The sequence below is a fragment of the Rhea americana genome, unplaced genomic scaffold (assembly GCF_003343005.1).
Source record: "Rhea americana isolate MKP2758 unplaced genomic scaffold, rheAme1 scaffold_56, whole genome shotgun sequence".
Classification (NCBI taxonomy): Eukaryota; Metazoa; Chordata; class Aves; order Rheiformes; family Rheidae; genus Rhea; species Rhea americana.
Window position 1 is genome coordinate 250,822 of NW_028186712.1, and position 19,294 is coordinate 270,115.

At 37.1% G+C, this 19,294-nt stretch overlaps 1 protein-coding gene across 2 annotated transcripts in view; it reads left to right on the top strand.

The window, feature by feature from the left end:
- Positions 1–19,294, top strand: part of GBE1 (1,4-alpha-glucan branching enzyme 1) — a 147,956-nt gene that overhangs the window by 1,038 nt on the left and 127,624 nt on the right. The window lies entirely within an intron of this gene.

A 19,294-nucleotide genomic window follows, 5' to 3' on the forward strand; every position in this document is an offset into this window, starting at 1 on the left:
TATTTGCAAACTCAACAAAATCGCTGGTTTTATGTTCTTGTAAAGCTGGTTTCAGGCTGTTAGTCTGAATATCCTTTTTCTCCTTTTAGAAGGAGCCACGGTGGCAAGGACTTGCAGCAGGCTTTGGCAACGCTGGTGCAGTCAGGTTACGTTAATGCAAGCCACATCCTGCAGAGCTGGGCAGATTCTGCACAGCTCCTAATGGGTTTAACTGTCCTTGCCTTGTGCTTGCTCTCCTTGCAAAACTGCTAACCTTGTGAGATTTGTTTTTAAGCTCTCAGTTAGGTTTAAAAAAAAAAGTTCACAAGGTGCAGGATTTATATATAGTATTTCATTAGCTGCCCTTTAGTAGATCAGAATTACAGTACTGATGAATGTGCTGTCCCAAAACTTTGGAAAGTCTGCACATGGGAGGGAGGAAAAAGGGAAAGTTAGATTTTTCAAGTGTTTGTTATTTTTTCTTCTCCTGTAATAGGAATAGCAGTGAGGTTTTGTGTTTCTAAGTGTCTTTTTGGGTTCTGGCAGCAAATAATGGGAAGGCCACAGCTTCTAGAATGGGATTAAACACTGGATAAGCTATTAGGTTGACTTACAAAGCTGTTTTTCAAACTTTAATCTTTTAACAAATGAATAATTGAATGTTTTAAGTCATGTTTCCTGGGAAGCATTACCACAGTAATATATGCAGTGCTGTAAAACACCTAATTCTTACAGTAAGATGCCAGTATATAGGAAGCAGTGAGTAGCCAGATTTGATTCTTAATCATTAATTAAAAAATTTGAGAAGCCCAAATTTACCTGCTGTTTAAATGAGTACATTATGGGTAAAAATGTTTGCCATTGGTGGGTTCTGGGTATAGTATGGCAGTGCTGAACATAATGAATTTTCCAAACTTTCGTGTCAGTTCAGGTTCATCCATCTCAAGTGCAGAATTTAATGTGATCTTGTTTGTGTCTAGTCCCTTCATATCCTGTGGACTCCAAACTGGTCACTTACTGGAAAACTATTGTGGAAACATTTAACAACAACAACAAAAACCTTTGTACTAAGCTGCTGTTGTGAACTGAATGTCCTTATTCCAAAACCAAACAGCAAATCTGTCCAGACTGATGTCCTGGCTTGCCTAGGGAAAAGAGCATAAGCACAGGGAAATGCCTGTTGGTATCTGCGCATAAGACTACTCCCCACTTCCAAGAATTGTAGTTAAATGACTTTCTGTATTTCATAGCTCTAGGTGTGTTTTTTTTAATCTAAAGTTTTTATGTGAGCTGTGCCCAGGAGAAAGATCTGCAGCCTAATTACTTCTTGTGTGAAGAACAGTTTTCTTTGGTGTGTTTTGAACCACCAGGATATTGGTCTCATTTGTTGGTCTCAAATTTTCACACTGGAAGAAGTGGGGAAATAACTCTGCTCACTTTGTTGATAAACTCCTCAGTGGTATAGAATTCTAAGTTCTCTGTTACATTAGGATTTTTCATCCTGTGTTTAATTGGTCATTATATAAAAGCATCTCACATGTTATCTTTATCTTTACTATGTTTTCTGTGTCTCTCCTAGCCCCTTTTGAGGTGGGAATTAGAATCAGAAACAATATGAGTTGAGAACCCTATGGATTACTAACTAATGCTTCAGGTAAAAGCATGAAGCAAAATAAAACCTTTAGAACTTCGAGCATACATATGAAACAGTTGCATATATTAGTGCAATAAAATTGAATTAATAAAGATGACAGCTTGAGATTTTTTGCATTGATGATCATGCATTTGTGGGGGCCTGTGATTAAGTGACCTTGTGAATCAGATGCATCCCACACATGGTGTAGGAGAGGCAGTGATGGAGCAGCCAGGGATATGTGCCATTGAGTGGATCTGTGTATTATGATTTGTCAACTGCTTACCATGACTGCATGAGCATAATTAGGCCTGGAGGATGAATTCTTAGCATGTATGTGATATTAGTAATTCTTTTGGTCTCTGTAAGAGTAGGAAAATGGGCTCAAAGAGATGCTTAACTGTTTTGTGGTAAGAATGACTTCATCATTCTTGCAGATACTGCTGGCCAGCTTTCTCTCTCTACATTTGCATACCTATACCTTTTGGGGGGCATAAAGCTGAAATTATAGAGATCTGGATCTTTGTGAGAAGAGGAAGCAGTTGCCCTTGATGAAGGGAGTAAGTGGCTGCCATTGTGCCTCTGTAACACCAGAAGTGTTTTGCTTAGATTAAGAAACTTCAGGAAAGAACAGAAGTGAAGTACTGATGACAGCCTTAATCGAATTACAATATGTATGAATACTTTTCCTGTGATCATCCAATTTTTCTTCTTACTGTTTACAATGGTGTTAATTGTATTTATTATTTAAAAAAATAAGGGCTGATAGCAGTTTTCTGGCATATAATTATCATACGCTGCATCACCTAAAGAAATAAGTATTGAATATTTTGATAGAGGATTAAGGATGTCGGAGAATGAGAAACAGTTTTTGAAGCATTTGTGAAGATCTTTATATTATGCTTTGTACAAAAACATTCTTTTAAATAGTCTTTCATTTGTGTTGCTTATTAACAGTGTGTTCCTCTGAGGAACAGAGAAGAAATGGAAGATTTAGGCTCTATTCCTGGCTGTGACATCAGCAAGTTCTTGACTCCCCTTTTGGGCTTGAGTCAGTCTGCTGATTTACCTATTGCATCATGTTTGCACAGTTGGATTATTATTAGTGAAAAACGTTGTTACAAACTCTATAACTTAAAGCATGATTATTATACCATTCACTGTTAATTTTGTTGTGATGAAATCTAGATTATTGGGGAGAGTGGTGCAACAGGCAATGCGTTGTCAAACTCAGGACTGCTTTCTTCAGCAGACTGGCCTATCTATTTGGTAAAAAGAAACTGCTGGTAGTATTTTTTTCCCCCACTCTCTCCCTCAGCAATTAATAGTGTTGGTCTGAAATGAGGACCCTGAAGTGGTATTTCTAGAAACTTAGAATTGAGGAATAACTTGAGTTGGAAGGGGCATTTGTAAATCACTTGGTCTTTTTCTCTACTTAAAGTAGGGCTATCTCTGATACTGGAGCATGTTGCACAGGACCTTGTGGGGTTGCTCAGAATCTCTGAGGATGGTGCTTTTGCAGCCTCCCTGGGCAGCCTATTTCAGTGTTTGACAACCTCACTGTGAAAATTTCTTTCTTAATATCATGAATTCCCTACCTGAAACTTTTTCCTTTGCCTCTTGTCTTTTTTTTTCTTTTCTTTTTTTTTTTTTCCTGTGTTCCTCGGAGAAGAGTCTGGCTTATTTCTTTGCTTTGAGGCTACCCCTCTGTGTCTCCCCCTTAGTTTCCCCCAATTGGTAGTTTAAAATAGTATTTGGTTCCCCAACCCTCAGCTCACACACGCTTAGATTTTTCTTCTCCAGGCTGAAAAAACCCAACTCTCTCAGGCTTTCTCTGTGTGTCACTGATAGTAGAAGACAGTCCAGGAGCAAGAGATTTGCACTCTCCAAGAAGCTTTTGCTTGTCCTTGCTTACATGTTTGCTGAGCAGGTGCAAGTCTATCTCTCTGGAGTTCATGTCCTGCCTTCCACCTCTCCTGCCTTTTGTTCTATCCCTCCACCCCCAAAAGGTGACCATGTCCACATGGCAAATTGGCCCAATACCCTAATCTTTGCGTGTTCTTCTGTTTTTTCTTTTATTTGGAGGATAGGTAGGCTTTGCTTGCATCAGCTCAGATTTTACTGTGTAATAAAATTCTGCTGATTCACGTAGTGAGAATTACCAAATTCTTGGCTAAAAGGAATGGGGATGTTGTCTCAGACTGAGAATTCTCTTTTTGGTTTCAAGGGCTGTACTTTAAAATCACAAGATTAACCTTTATTTAAAGTAAAATTTCCTGATTTAGACAGCTGACCTTTATTTTCTTTTTCTTTTTTTCCCCCCTCTTTTGTAATAAAGCCTTGTGAAGCATTGAGTAACCGGACCAAAATAGTTAAAATAACAAGAATAATCTAATTTTAATGTAGTGCTATCTTTTTTTTTCTCTTTTTTTTAGGGGCTTTGTTTTTAGCTGCATATGAATTTGTTGGGAGGAGTGTGTGAGTAGGCACACACATGCATGTGCACGTGCAGAGAGAGGCAGAGCGTAGGTGTTACCAAGCATCAATTTATCTTTGGGTTGTAATGAGAAGAATGGCATTATCTTCTTTAACTGAGAAGAAATGGAAGATATATTTGCAGTTTCTTTAGCTAACAGAAGATATATTTACATGGTTTTTGCTGTAGCAATTTGCCTCCAAGAAAGGGCATATTTACAAGAATGAAGGGATACATAATATCTTGTCAGATAACTTGTCAGATTTTGGTCTTCCCAACCCTTCGTTTATTTCTCCTTTTGATGGCTGAATTTTCCATGAATATTCTCGTAGGTGAGGAAGACATGCTAAATCTGAATTAAATTTGTTTAAAGTTCTCAACTACCATGCAACAGGACAAGAGGCAATGGGCAAAAAATGAAACACAGGAAGTTCTGCCGGAATGTGAGGGGGAATTTCTTCACTGTGAGAGTGACAGAGCCCTGGAACAGGTTGCCCAGAGAGATTGTGAAGTCTCCTTCTCTGGAGATATTCAAAGCCTGCCTGAATGCAACCCTGTCTAACATGCTCTAGGTGACCCTGCTTGAGCAGGGGGCTTGGACTAGATGTTCTCCAGAGGTCCCTTTCAACCTTACTGATTCTGTGATTCTATGTTGTCTCTTTAAATCTTTAATAAGACTCTGTTTTCATTAGCTTTTTCTTGACAGTTACTCTTTTTCTCTATTATTCTGACAAGCAGACTCTTACTTTGAAATATGCTATATTTTCAGGTGCCCACTTAAATTCTCTGGTTCTAACAATTCAGAAAAGACTATCTACACAAATTCTAAGGTCATTCAAGTGAAAATGGATACACTTTTTAAAAAGATATTTGTGGTCTTCAGATTTGTTTAGACATGAAGTTCATTGCCAAAAAGAGATATTTTCAGTTTACATGATATCTTCTGCCTCGGAATTTTCAAACTATTCTGCCATATAAATGAAATGAGGACAACCACATGTGGTGGAGCTAGGACAGAGTGGTTGTCATCTTGCATAAGATTGTATGCAGCCATTTAGATGTACTTGCAGACATTGGAGTGAGTAAGGGACTGGAGCATCTCTGATATGAAGAGGAGCTGTGAGAGTTAGAACTGTTTAGCCTGGAGAAGAAAAGGCTGAAGGGGCTCTCATCAAGATTTATAAATATTTTATGGGATGGTGTAAAGAAAATGGAGCCAGGCTCTTCTCAGTGGTGCCCGTTGAACTGATGAGAGGTAATGTTTGTAAAGCAAAATGCTGGAAATTCCATTTGAACTTAGGAAAAAGGTTTTTACTTGTGAGAGTGGTTGGACAGTAGAACACATTAGCTAGAGATGTTGTGGAATCTCCATCTTTGGAGATATTCTGACTTTGGAATATCTGACTGGGTGTGGTCCTGGGCATCCTGCTGTAGGTGACTCTGCTTTGTACTGAGGAGTTGGGCTTGATGATCTGAACAGGAGGACAGAGGACAGTGTACTAATAGCTCTAGGCATCTGGTATCACATCTGTTCTAATCCAAAGACGCTAGATCTCTATATCCTATTCCCTATTGGCAATCCTGGGACATAAGAATGAGCATCTATAGAACATGGAAGTGTTCTGAAACACTTCATTTCACAGTCTAGGTATTTTAGTGTGAACAGAGTGCTTCCTTAAGAAATGAATTACCTGAAATGGTAAGTAGACTGGGACCTATTTAAGTTGTGACCGCAGAGTTTGGGCTGCCATGGTTGAATGAGTAATTAGCGAGAACAGACTTCTGGTCAAATTCCCTCCTCTATTCTTTGTCATGCATGGTTGTACCATTGCAAATGTTCAAGGAGAAACAGAAATCTACGTTCCTCTCTCTGACTGCCCCCGATTTTTGACCCTGATGTGCGTGTGCAGTTTTGGTTGGGGAGAGGAGGGTGGTTCCTTTCACTATGTATAGTAAACCACTCAAACAGAAAGTGCTCAGAACTTGAAACAAGAATCTACTTTCATTTTAAAAACAACCAAAAAAAAAAAAAAACTAGTGATAGTGTTTGCATGGAACATTACTGTTCTAAATTGTTTGACCATCTGTGATAAGTGTTTTCCCTCAAGTGTTTTGTTAACTCTCAAGTATTATTTAGGTTAAAATCTTGTATAATTTAGTGTGTATTTTTAGTATTTTACCTCCTAGAACATAATTGGTTCAATTAAAACCATTAATGCCTATGGTGTGATTGCATTTTTATGGAGTTACTGGTACTGAAAAATGCTTCCTGTTAAAATTTTATGCTATTATTGCATGCTTAGCTTATTACATTTTACTAGACCCTGTAAGTGTCTCTGTAATCTACTAACTACCCCTGAGTGTCTTTTTTCTTCTATTTCAGTTTGTAGATTAAATGAGTTAGAGTATGCCACTATGTAGCTTCAGTCTTTATCATGATTAAAGCTTCTAGTAGGATGCATCTTGTCCGGTAGTACAAATCAGTCTTAGTAGTCTTTCATCTTAGACATGGGTTGATAGAGCAATGTGTCCTGTTAGTCAGTAGACTTTTGCTTTGGAAGACTGTAGAACATGTATTTAATGGCTTTAATAGCAGGGTACATTAACAAGGTATCAGGCAACTGGTTCATAGGTTTCTAATATTCTCACTTAAACGTGAGAATAGTAGATATTTCCCTTTTGAAAAACTGAAACATGTACCTATCTAATATCTGAGTACTACTACTTTATTCTGTGGTTCTGTCAATTTTTTTTTTCACTTAGAGCTTCATGGTAGTGGGTAATTGAAGACTGAGAAAGGGTTAGGATATTAAGTGCTGCCTAAAAAAATGGTTGGAGGCCTTTCCACTTACACTACGTAGAGCTGGTATGTCTCAGGAAGTTGAGTGGGTTCTGAGCTAAATATACCCAAAGTTTTAAAACAATAACTTGTGTAATCAGGAATCTAGTTACTGTCTACTTGGAATAGTGAGGAGAAAAACTGTCTTACTGAATTCTTTAAGTTTCAGTATTTATACATGATTCTTGACTATGTTCAAGTTGTAAAGAAGGCATTCTTATTCTGCAGGACTTTCTTAAATTGACATCCTATCTCATGGGTGCTTTTCTCTCCTTCTTCAGTTACAGTATTTATGTATACCTACTTCTCTTTCCTCTGTCTCACTCTTACACTTACTCCCTCTACTTGGTTCCAGTCTGCCTTCTAATTCCAATGACTCCTTCTTCTTCTGCCTTTCCACAAAAAAGGCTGCTGTTTGCTTGGGCAGTGTCAGAGATCTAAAACCTCCCTCACTTATCCTTCAGTTTACTTCATACTTCTGAAATCTTGTTTCTTGCAGTTTTTCATTAGCTTAAAAAGAAAATAGTGTCTTGAGGCAATGTGTCAAGTGCAACAACATGAAGTCTGTGTATCTAAAATGTTTAAAACATGAGGTTTTTCTCTGCAAGAAAATATTTTTCTGTAAAAATGCTTTTAGTCATAAGTCTGCCTCTTCCCCAAGTATCTGACAGTTCATTTGATGTTCTTATAACACCTCATGTTAACAAGTTGAAGGCCACTTATTACTGATAATTCCTCGTCATGCTGAAGAAAACAGGCCTCTGAGGCTGTCTATTTGGCCTTGTTTTACAGTGGTAGCCCCTTACCAGTGAATGTCATCTGGACACTTGTGATTTAAAGTCTTCTACTTTAGATCCTTGATATACCCTCTCAGAATCCATGTCTGAAGACTTGTCTGATGAACCAGGTCAACTAGTTCATTTGAAATATATTTTTCACATAGCTGAACATCTGGAAAATCTGTTCTATTATTCTGGTTATTTCTAATGCTAAATGTATTTGAAACTATTTTCTTCATGTATTCTTACAAGCATTTCCTTTTTAAATGTGTAGCTCAAATTCTGTTGACTAATACTAATATGAGGTAGTAGTAGATGTAATGCTTTTTATTTGACACCCTCCTCCTCTGTCTGTGCCCAAGCACAATGTATTTCTCGTTCCTGTGTACTTTCTGTTCTAGTATGCTGTGCTGCTTGGCTTTGTGCTAGCATGTCTGCCATTGTCCTTTGCACAAGAGAGAATACTTGATTTTAGAGGGTTATGAAATTCTGGGAAGGTGGATCTACTCTCAGCAGTTTAAGAGGTACTCTGCTGGGAGGCTATGCCAGTTCAAAAAAATTATCCTAGATCTGTCAAAGGAATTAAGTAATGGCCAGTGACACAAAATTAACTTCTGGGGGCTTGGTTCATGGAATTGAATATGTGAGTTTCAGCTCTTAAGTGAACCAGTCTGCATTCATAGAGTAATTTGTCTCCATTTTTGCATTCCACAGTCCTTAAAGTGAGATTGGAATCCAGGTGTTTTCACTTCCAAGTTATGCTGATGTGAGGAACCAAGTAAAGATGTTGGTTGTGGCAAGAGTTAAAAAGGGAAGAAAACCTGTTAAAGTAATGCTTTAGTATACTCTAGGCTTGAAGAATATCAGTATTTCTTCAGCCCTAACAATTTCTTGTTCATCAAAATAGGTTTTTTGGAATCTAGATAAACTGACATATCCAAACCAGACTTTATTGGTAATGAAGAGTGCCAAAATACTATTGCTAGGAAGTGCAACTTGATCAGATTCATTTTTTCCTTTTTCTGGCATGCATTTAGATTCTAATCTTCATTTGCATTTTTTTTTCCTTCCAGGGAGGGAGCTGACAGATAAGACTCTTAAGAGAGCCTATATTGGGACAAGAAGTGGGAAATAAGTTTAGTGCTGATCAGAAATGGATGGAGTAAGTTCATACAGCTGATGTGGATTTTTTTTTTTTTTTGTTTTCTCTCCTTGACAAAGTAATTCATTAGCTGATTGTGCCAAGTTAGTTCAGCTGGGGCAACCATGTGTCTATGGAAGCAGATTGCTTTTTTGAGGGCACTGTTCTTGCTTGTGGGTTACTGATAGGCAGACTGCAGGCATTTGCTGGATGTGTGCCTCTAGTCATTACCAAGGGCCACGTATAGATACAGTGATATCAGCTCTAAGTTTTTGGCTATATAAGCATTTGATAGGATGCTTTGGAGAAAAGGCAGGAGTGCAAGGGGGAATTGTCTAAAAGACTGCTACTTAAAATCATGCTTAGTCACTCTGTATTTTTAATGAAAACGTGTGTTACCGCAACTGTTTGGAAACTGCCCACTTAGGATGAATTCATTACATAAACATTGCAGCCTGCTAGCACGCTAGCAGTTTTAGATCCTGCTTGGTCTGTGATTGCTATTCCAGAAGAAAATGGGTCTCATTTTGTGTTACATATACTAGGTGTAAGCCGGTATCTTGGGTGCTTGGGCTGTCTAAAATGCCCCAGATGTATTTGTTTAGGCAAATGAGCGTTCCTGATATGACAGGGATTGGTAAATGCTATAACTTACATTTAAACAGCTCTAATTCATGACCAGTAATCGCTTACCTTTATATCACACTTGTTTTTCCATATCTTTAAGTAGATTCTTGAGGTATCCCATTATACTTTTATTTCTGCACAATTTTGCTGAGACTTTTTCCTGCCAGAGGACTGAAGCAGAACTCTAGTACCCATAACTGTAACAACAATAGCATGAATTTATGTTGCAGAAAAAATGTTACTGAGGAGTTAGTCATTAGTTCTAATATGCAAACCTGTTTTTCTTTGAATCCTTTTGGCAGAAGGAAGCATTTAGAGTATTCAAGTTTTCGCTCTTAGATTCTAAAGAAATTGGAAATCCTTTAGGAATCAAAGCCTTTGTTCTTTACAAGCCAAGCAATCTATCATGGCTTTTGCAATGTGGATTGTCATTGGGCTGACAGATCTGTAGTGTAGATCCCCTGACTCAATTGTGTTAAAGATATTTAGAAGCATTATTTCATATAAGTCGTTTAATTTGTTCACTTTGTAAATTAATCCTTACTTCTAAGAGTGCTGAACCAGAGTAGGTGTCACCTTTGGTCTGATGTTTAAAGTGTATCTAATACTTCATTGTACCAAATATATAGGATGTTAACAACTATCCATCCATTCTGAGACTTCTGCAGAAGCTCTTCCTGTCAAATGCCACGCTTCTTTTGGGAATTCCAGTCATGTTTAATTGAAGTAGTGTTGCACACTGTCTTGATGTGACACATCTTTCTCTAGAAAACTTGGGCAGTTGTGAATCCTGGCACAATAGCTTGATATTACTATCCAAGCAGCAGCAATAACTCCATATAGAAGTATCTGAGAAATACAATATTTGAGGGCTTGGAGCAGGAGCTGGCATACATGTCTAGATGCATTAGAGTTGTGTTTCTGCCAGCATTGCATCTACTGTTTTCTCATCTTAAGTTTCTTTTTTATAGGGAAGAAGGGAATGGAGAGAACTCCAAAAGACGTGTTTCCCTCTCTTAGTATCTGTCTGGACTACAAAATGTTTTAGGAGAATGTTATAAAGTAGTAGATGACATGGGAAAAATTCTGCATTCTAAATGAGCCAGGTAACTAAAATCTAGTGTCTGAATAAACAAATCATCCTTCTCGGTCAACTGTGAACTCTCAGAATTAAACTTAATCTTTGGAAAGATTGTGGGTTGTCATATCTTTCCAGTTCAATACATGGATATAGTTTATATTGAAATATTTCATAAATAAGTCTGAGCAAATCGATGATCTACAGAAGTAAATGATACATGTCCAGCACCGCTAATGGCTTTGGCTCCATGAGCGTATTGTGAAGTTTTCAAGGGCAAAGTAGTCTGTGGCCAAGCTTTTTAGTTTATTTCAATATGTCTCTAATATATTTCATGGTTTTTTCCTTCCCTTAAAAAGAAGGAAATTAATTTAGTAAGACATGTCTCTGAAAATTACCAGTGTAGCAGTAATCTTCCATTTCTCATCTTGCAAGTAGCAAGTATCTGTTCCATCTTCTCCGTTTACTTCTGGTTTCAGGAGAATGAACAGTTGCATCTACTTGCTCCCATTTCCTTAGTTAGGGTGTTACCCTTTTTGCATCTTTGCTGCTTTGTTTACTTGTTTGCTTCTTTCTGGTCACTAGCAAGCAGTGATTTGGAACAACAGTGGGTACTCTTTGGACCCTGATATACTTCAGCATGCAGAACAAGCAATTAGATTGCCTTCCTTAATTTAAAACATTTAAAACAAATTTAAAAACAAATAATAACAAAACTATGGGTACAGACCAAAGAAGCCAAAGTGGTTGCCCAGTGCATTATTGCCTACTTTATCAGGAAGTAAGGGGGAAAACCTAAAGTGATCAAAGAGTTTTTCTTTCTTTTTAAAGTAATAAATTATGATTTAGGAGGGGACTCTCATACCGGTGACAACACTGGGACGGTTTGTTTTCTCTCCCTTCCTCCCCCTCCCCCCCATTAAAAAAACACTCTGAAGGTGATCACTGAAGGTTTGTGTGTGTGTGTGGGGGGTGGTTTGTTTTTATTTTTTGTTGTTTCTCACTGAAAATTCAGGGTAGATGTTCCACCAAAAACTAAGCTATAATTTGAAAGAGAAAACCAGCTGTTTCTGTTCTTATGTTTGGTATATAGCTACCTCTATGGCTTTTGGGGAAAACATGTAATGTTGTTTATTAGTTACTCTTTACAACTTCTTTGAAGAAGTTTCTAGGTAGCTTGCATATTTATCCAGCTTCCAACAGTGTTCATTGGCCCATTTAGCTGTTGCTTACAGATTATACTATTAATCTGTGACATAGTTGATATGAATTTTCAAATAAGAGTGAGTTCTTAACACTTAATCTTATAAGCACTTGAAAGTGTTTTTTCAAAATATTGCTGCTGTATCTTTATCCTGTTTGTAACAATTGAAATTTTTAAGAAAAAAAAAACGGGCTCCTAACAGTCTTTTTAAATAGCAATAAATAGATTTTTAATAGCAATGCTATTGCAGTGTAATTTGGGTGTGATTATAATGATCAGTTCTTTCAGACAGAAAATACGAACAGTGCTATCAGCAAGATTTATATGCTCAACTTTATGAATTTTCTTTATGTTGTTTCAAAATTTTGGGCAGGAAAACTTAATTTTTAGTTGCTTCCAGCTTCTTATCCTAGAATGAATGTATGAGCGCACACACATGTTATAAATACGACTTTCTGGTACCTCACATAAATACTGTGAATTAGAGCTCTCAAAATGAAAATGTACCATCTCCTCACTTTAGGTACCTAATAATAATATAGATGATCGATGTGAAGTAGAACTTCCCTCAAAAGTTCAAAATGCCAACTATCAACTCAGTTATCATGTGTGATACAATCATGGTGAGAATGAAGCAGTAGTCTTGAGTTCTAATATCAGTCTATAAGAACATAATGTATAAAACATGGGTTTTTGTTTATTTTTTAAATGTTAATAAGGCAGACTATAGTTGAAAAGCTTAAGTTTGCAGCAGGGAGGGCAAGACTGGGGCAAGTCAGAAGAGGCCACCAGACTAATCCACAGAGCAGTAATAGTAAAACAACTAACAGGCTTAATCCACAGAGTGGATTGTTTAAACTTAAACTGCTTATCTTAATGTTTGAAAAATTTTCAAGTAATTAAAAAATAAGTTCCTTGCTTCATAGTGGTTGCAGAAGACTTGATCTTTTAATCTGATTGTTCAAAAACATATATTTTTCTTCTGAGAAAAGCAATCTGCCATTGTTTTCTCTATTGTAAATTTGTGGGAAAAAGTGCTCACAGTGCAGAAGCTCATCTGGTGTTTACACCTCTAGCTGGTAGAAGCTGTCTGTAGGTTCCACAGTTGATAACATTAAGAACAGCACAGTCAGGTTGCATATGGAGATAAATGTATTTCAGCTACAACTTATTTCTGGGATTGAAATGAAAGGCTTTACTAAAAGATTATCTACCTGAATAGATCTAATTACTTCTAATTACATTCTTACTTTAGAATTTAGCAAATCTGGACTTAAATAGCTCTTTACTGACTGTGTTAAAGCACTTCCCATCTAACAGGCATGTTGTTGCTGTACAATAACAATGACTGGATTAAAGTGAAGATGATGCCTTCTGAATAGGATCTCATTTTGGACCCTGAAGTTATGGACTAAGTCTGTAAGATAACAAATTATCTCTTTGAATGTGACTGTTAGCCATTGTGTCTTCAGGTTTGGCTGTTTTCTTTCTTAACAATGAGCAGTGGAATTCTTATAAAACAAGATTTTTTTTTTTTTTTTTTATCTTAGAAGCAAAATTTTGTTGATCTGAACACAGGCCTTTGAATTTCAGAACATAAAGTAACGTATTACCTTTCTTAATGTCATAAATAATGTGTTGTTATCAAGGTAGCTATCAGAGCCTTCAGTTGTGGTTGGCAGCAATTACGTCTGGTAAGTGCCATTGCAAAACATTTTGACCATAATGACTTGTGACAGAAATATCTCCTGAGCCCTACAGAGGTAGAAAATGCCAAGTCTATCAAGATCTCACTTTTTTTTTCCACCTCCAGATATTTCTCTGAACAACTTGTTCTTACATAGTAGGAATCAGTGTACCATGCTGCAAGTCTAATACTTGTCAATTAATGTGGTTCAATTATGACAGATGTATCTTAGAAAAATTTTTAGTCAGGCTTGAGATGTAGATTGCATAATCATTGTATCAATTGGCAGAGCAACTGTAAAAATGGCATATGCTGCAGTTGATCTGGTACACAGATAGATAATGCCAGAACAGCATACAGGAAAAGTGCTCATATCATGAATACAGCTTGAAGGGGGAAAAATGTGCTTTTGATAGTACCACCTCTTTGTGGAACTCACTCCATCCCAGTAAAAACTTACAGTGCTATTGACAAAGTGTACACCTAACTGCATCTGCAGTAAGCACTTTAGCAAAGTGTGTTGCTCACCAGTAACATTTACTAATATATTAACACTTTCAGTATAAAGCTTTTAGAAAGAGTCTTCACACTCAGAGTTTAGAAGCAGCTTCTAGATGCGTTAGCTGAAGTCTGTTAGATGTTGCTGTGATTGGTTGAAGTTTTGAAGTACAAATTCTGACACCTACTTTGGTACACTAGGAGGAAGAAACAGATTGGACTTCATATATTTGGTTCTACTGGTTAGTATGGGTCATGAATTTCAAAGGCTTTTCTCAGAGCATTGTTGACTCTGTCGCACAGCTCTGTCACACATCTCTCAGCAATAAAAGCTGCTGGCTGTTTAGTAATTGTAAAAATGTCAGGGAGACTTCTTTGCAGATAGCTTTTCTTTAAATGCTTAACAAGGTTTGTCTGTAGTAGCAACAGCATTTAGTCCACCCTAAACAAAGAATAGGGCAGTGCTCAACTGCAGTGAGTTTGTATTTCTTTATGACATTTTCCAAATTAAGTTTCATTCATGCAGTCCTCACTTGCTCAAAGCAAAAGATGTACTGAGAAAGTCGACAGTTCTTGTTGCATTGTTCCATTATTGGTTTCTAATTTGTGATTCTTTTTGGTCATCTTTCCCAGGCTCTGTGGGTTGTCTGCCAGGAACTGTAAAAATCCAAGCACTTCTCTAGGGAGAAGTTTTCAGACTACTTGGAGCGTTTTTTGGCATTCATTCTGCCAAGATTTCTTGATGGGCGTCAGACATAGTTTACCATCATGGCTGTTGCAATATTTAATACAAACGTAATGCATATATATTCTTCAGTTGAGCTAGTTGATGTTAACCTTGGGTTTCATAAGTCTTTTACTATAGTGATGATTAGTTAAGAAGGAGCTGTATAGTAATGGTCAGGAATTGCTTGCCTTGTTTCTGGGGTAGCATTACTCTTTCTGCTATCTTGGATGAGTGCTAACAGTTGGAGTAGGATGGTAAGGTAGAACAGTGTGTGCATGTGAGGAAAAAATGACATAAGGTTACTAAAGCAACTTGTCTGCAACTTTGTTGCAGTGGTTGAAAGTTGTTGTTTATTTGCATTTAGCATAGCGAAGAGTTGTCACTGAAGTAAGACTTCCTCCATGTCTGATAGCTCCAGACCATAGCTTCATGATGTTAGATCATGTAAAGCTTAAGGAGTCAGGAGAACAAAAGGCTAAACCATTTTCCTATTCAGGGATTGACAATTCTTTTGATAAAGAAGTACTCTGTAAACAAAGACAGGTAGGAATAAATAATAATTTGTGGCTGATTTTGTAATTTATTTTATACTCTGTAACAACGCATCTGAGTAAAAAATGTTTAGATATGTTGCTTTTTAAAAGTGAATTTCGTTTCTAAGTAGGGCATGTCATTTTATTTTAATATCAGACTGAAATGAGTTAATAAAATTTTCTTGAATTTGTTTTGCTGAAATTTGATTTTTGAACATCTATGCAAAGAGTTTTTTCAAATTCTGATAACTTGTAAATGACTCATAGCTTTTGTTACTCTTTCTGCGGAGTTAGTAGATTGTCACATTTTATGGACAGCGCTCTCTCAGTGAAGATGGAAGCAAAGCGAAGAACTCTTAAAAGCAGAAATTACAAGTAATTACAAGTAACAGCATTTGTTCTTCAGTCTTCGACACTGTTAACAAAATAAGATGAATTTCGATACTCAGTCTAAGATGCATTACTCATGGATTTGATGGGGGGCACTGTCTATCTGTCTTGGGTTGTATTCCCTGTCCCTTTTTCCCCCACCCCACCCAAACAGTCTATAGCAGTGAGGGTTCCTGGAACCCAACAGTCAGCAAACTTTGGGATTATGGAGTTGCTCACTGAGAGGACTTTACAATGGACTTTCCTGAATGCCAGTTACACTTGCTTCTTATTTACTCTGGTTTCTGGGAAAACAAAAAAAGAAAAAAAAAAAAAATCCAAATAATTTTCCTGTGTAAGTTGGAATAGTTTATGTAGCTTTGCGATTTACAGGCTATTTTTCCTTCTTTAATGAATAACTGAAAACCACTTGGTTTCACAACAGTAATTATTACTCAGAATTTGTTCTTGCATTAAATGTGAAGGGCTTCTGTTACTAAAATCTGGTCTAGAAAGGGAGCAAGCTGTCTAGCAAAGGGAGAATATGTAGTTGTAAACTGTGGGCTTTGCATTTCTTTTTTTGCCTTAAGAAAAGGTTGCCATACATCATGTTCACCTCCAGTCATTAATAGGTATCTGTTGCTGCCAAAATAGCTATTTTGAAACAGTTTACCTGTTTTGTCTGATAACTTACAGTGTAAATGAGTTAATTACAGAACAGCTTTTCCCTTCATGCTACCTTAAACTTCTAACAGCAAAGCTTTCTTTAGGGTTCACGGTTTGTGTGTTGCTTTTTTTTTTTTTTTTCCCTCCTTAGGTCTTGGCTGTATATGAGCCTGTACATGTAATGCTGAATACTTAGATTTTATTATAGACACTTGTCCTTCTTTGTGGAACTGTGCATAGAGAAAAGTAGCCCTACTGCATGAGGATTTCAAAGCTTGATTTTGCTCTAGAGTGAAATGAGGAAGGAAGGGGAAAAGCCTCTTCTGAAAAGGCAGATTGTGGGGACAGAGCAAGTCCTGGCTGTGGGGCCTGCCTCACTGGCACTTGCCCTGGAACCATGGACCTTAGCAACCTGGAGAGGCAGGACAGGCATGCTGACAGTGAAGGAAGCTCTGCTAGAACCTGTATGTTTTATTTCTGCTGTTGTTCTGCTTCCATTAAAAGATCTGAATAGAAGTGTGTGGTTTTGTTTTTCCTATTCTCTCTCTCCAAAAAGGGGGAGAGGGGAAATAAAAGGGCTCTGGGTGAAGGTTGTCATTTGGAGTGCTTTGTCTTTCGCTGTTTGTGGGACTCTAGCGAGTGCTTTGTGCATAGTGTGTGACTGCATAGTCAACTGCCTTGTCTTGCATTGAGTAACAAAGTTTTGTCTATCTCAACATCAAAATTGACTTTGCAGTTTACTTTAGACTAGGGCAAAAACAAAATGGGAGAACTGTTTACTTGTTGTGTAATGTGACTTGCGTACTATCTTACTGCAGACAGTCCAGCCCAGAGTAATATGGTTGATTCTAGCTTTTTCCCTAGAAAAAGGGAAAGGAATGGAGCTTGTCGGATAATGTGGAAGGGTTGAAGTTCATATTAGCTATATTTCAGTTACAATGTAAATACAAAGCCAAAATATTCATGTTATGTGTGTGGGATGCAGTTCTAGCAACTTTTGACCCTAGAAAAGAGAAATAAATTACCAATTTGAACTCTTTATTATTGTTCTAATTTGGTTTGTAGCATTCAGTACAGATACAATTATGCTTTCCTTATAATTAATTTTTCTCAGTAAACAATCCAAAAGTTTATAGTTTCATTAATTAGGAATAATGGATGTTCTTAAGACGCTTCTCTCAAGAAGACATCTGTCATGTTGAAGATTACTTTTTTCCTTTTTTAAAAAAACTTTTAGTTCAGATGTATGTACTCTATACCTAAGAGAAAAAAAAAACCCACACGTTCGGTTTAGACCTCATATTTGCTTGTTGTTCTACCTTATGCTTAGCCAATATAGCACCTATATTTCACATGCCAGTTACCTCAAATGAACTTTTACTCCTGTGACTCCATGTGATCGATGTAAGGTGTTGATTGCTCCTGCTATGTGATACCTTGGAACTGGGGAAGAGGCAATGGTTCTGCCCTGGATTTAGGAGTCTGACCTGTACTATGGGATCAGTAGTGGAAATGGACTTTCTGTAGGATTCTCTTAACTGTCTGTTGCCTTTTTTTGGTGCAATTTTTCTGACATATGATGAAATAAAAGTGTATAGTGTAGTACGGTGCTTTGGGATGGCACTTCACCTCCTAAGTGAGGGATTAATAAACTTACTGGGTCAAACAGTGCCAACTACTGATAGTCTGCACTGACTAACTTTTAACAGAAATGTTACAATTCATTTGCTGTGCAGAGTTTTTAAAGAAAAGGCACTAAACTTAACTCAAAAAAATGAGAGAATAATTGTCAAGATTTTTTCTTAGAGTAAATAGTGAAATACAAGAATACAGACTACGTTCAAGAGAACTTTAAATGAGGTATGTGCTTTTAGCCTTTTGCTGTGTGAGATACTTTGCATAGATTTTAAACTAATTCTAACAGTCACACTGTAGTTAATCAAACTGCAGTTCCTTCCTGATTCTGGAGAGAGAGGTTGATTTGTCTTTTTGCTTAAGAGAGGCCTGCAAAGGCAAATGGATATGTTAAACACAACTACCCCGAAATGGAAATGAGTACCTTTTTCAAAAGCTGCAAATAAAATTACAGCTATCTTGAAAATTTAGGAATACAACCTTTATAGTCTGGAGTCTAATGCCCTTTTTAAAGGGCTTCCCCTCCCCTTGCTTCAACCTCACACTTTTATATATCACTTCTGTAAATTTAGCCTTATAGAATTAGGGGTGGTACACTTGATTTAGTTTGGCTGAAAGTTGCCTGAAAAGTAGGGTAAGGCCCTTGTTTTGTTCAGATATGTGTCATCATGATGTTGCCTTAAGAATCCTGTTGCTGGAATAACTGAGAGGCTGACAGCAGCAGTTACTTGAGGGTTGCCAGTCAATAGCGGGTACATATGTAAGGTTAGATGGTGAGTATCATGGGATGGCTTCCAGTTCCTGCTGACTTGCATGTAAGATAGCAAATGAGGGTTCCCTGTTCTGTAGAGATAAAATATTGTTGAATGGCAGTTCTATCCTTTGGTTCGAAAAGGATACCCAATACCACTACCTCTCAAAGCCTGCCCCCTCTGTTGCAGGATACTAAAGGATATAAATCTTCTATTGTTCTAACTTCTTACCCATGAAGAAAGATGCACAGTAACATTCCATTGAAAAGGTTAAAGGAAAGAAAGAAAATACATAGTATTGGGTGACTTCCAGTATGAATACAATCTTGCATCCATAATTCTTTTTCCCTGTAGTGTTTTATACATTGGTGCAGGAAAGTGTGGGATTTTTGTAACATCCAATTGGCTTCTATTTCCAGAACATTTTGAAATAATACCTTGCTATTATTGTATGTTTATCATGTATATACTAAGATTATTTGTGTAACTTGTATACAAGAAATTAAAATGGAAATAATGAGGTATACCAGTTCATGTGAATGTGGATATTATAGTAATATTTTAAAAGATAGTGTTGATGCAAAAGCTTACCTTATATACTTTGGTATCCTCCTTAACATATATTTTTTAAAATCATATGGGGGAAAACTCGTATGGTAATAAGGTATTTG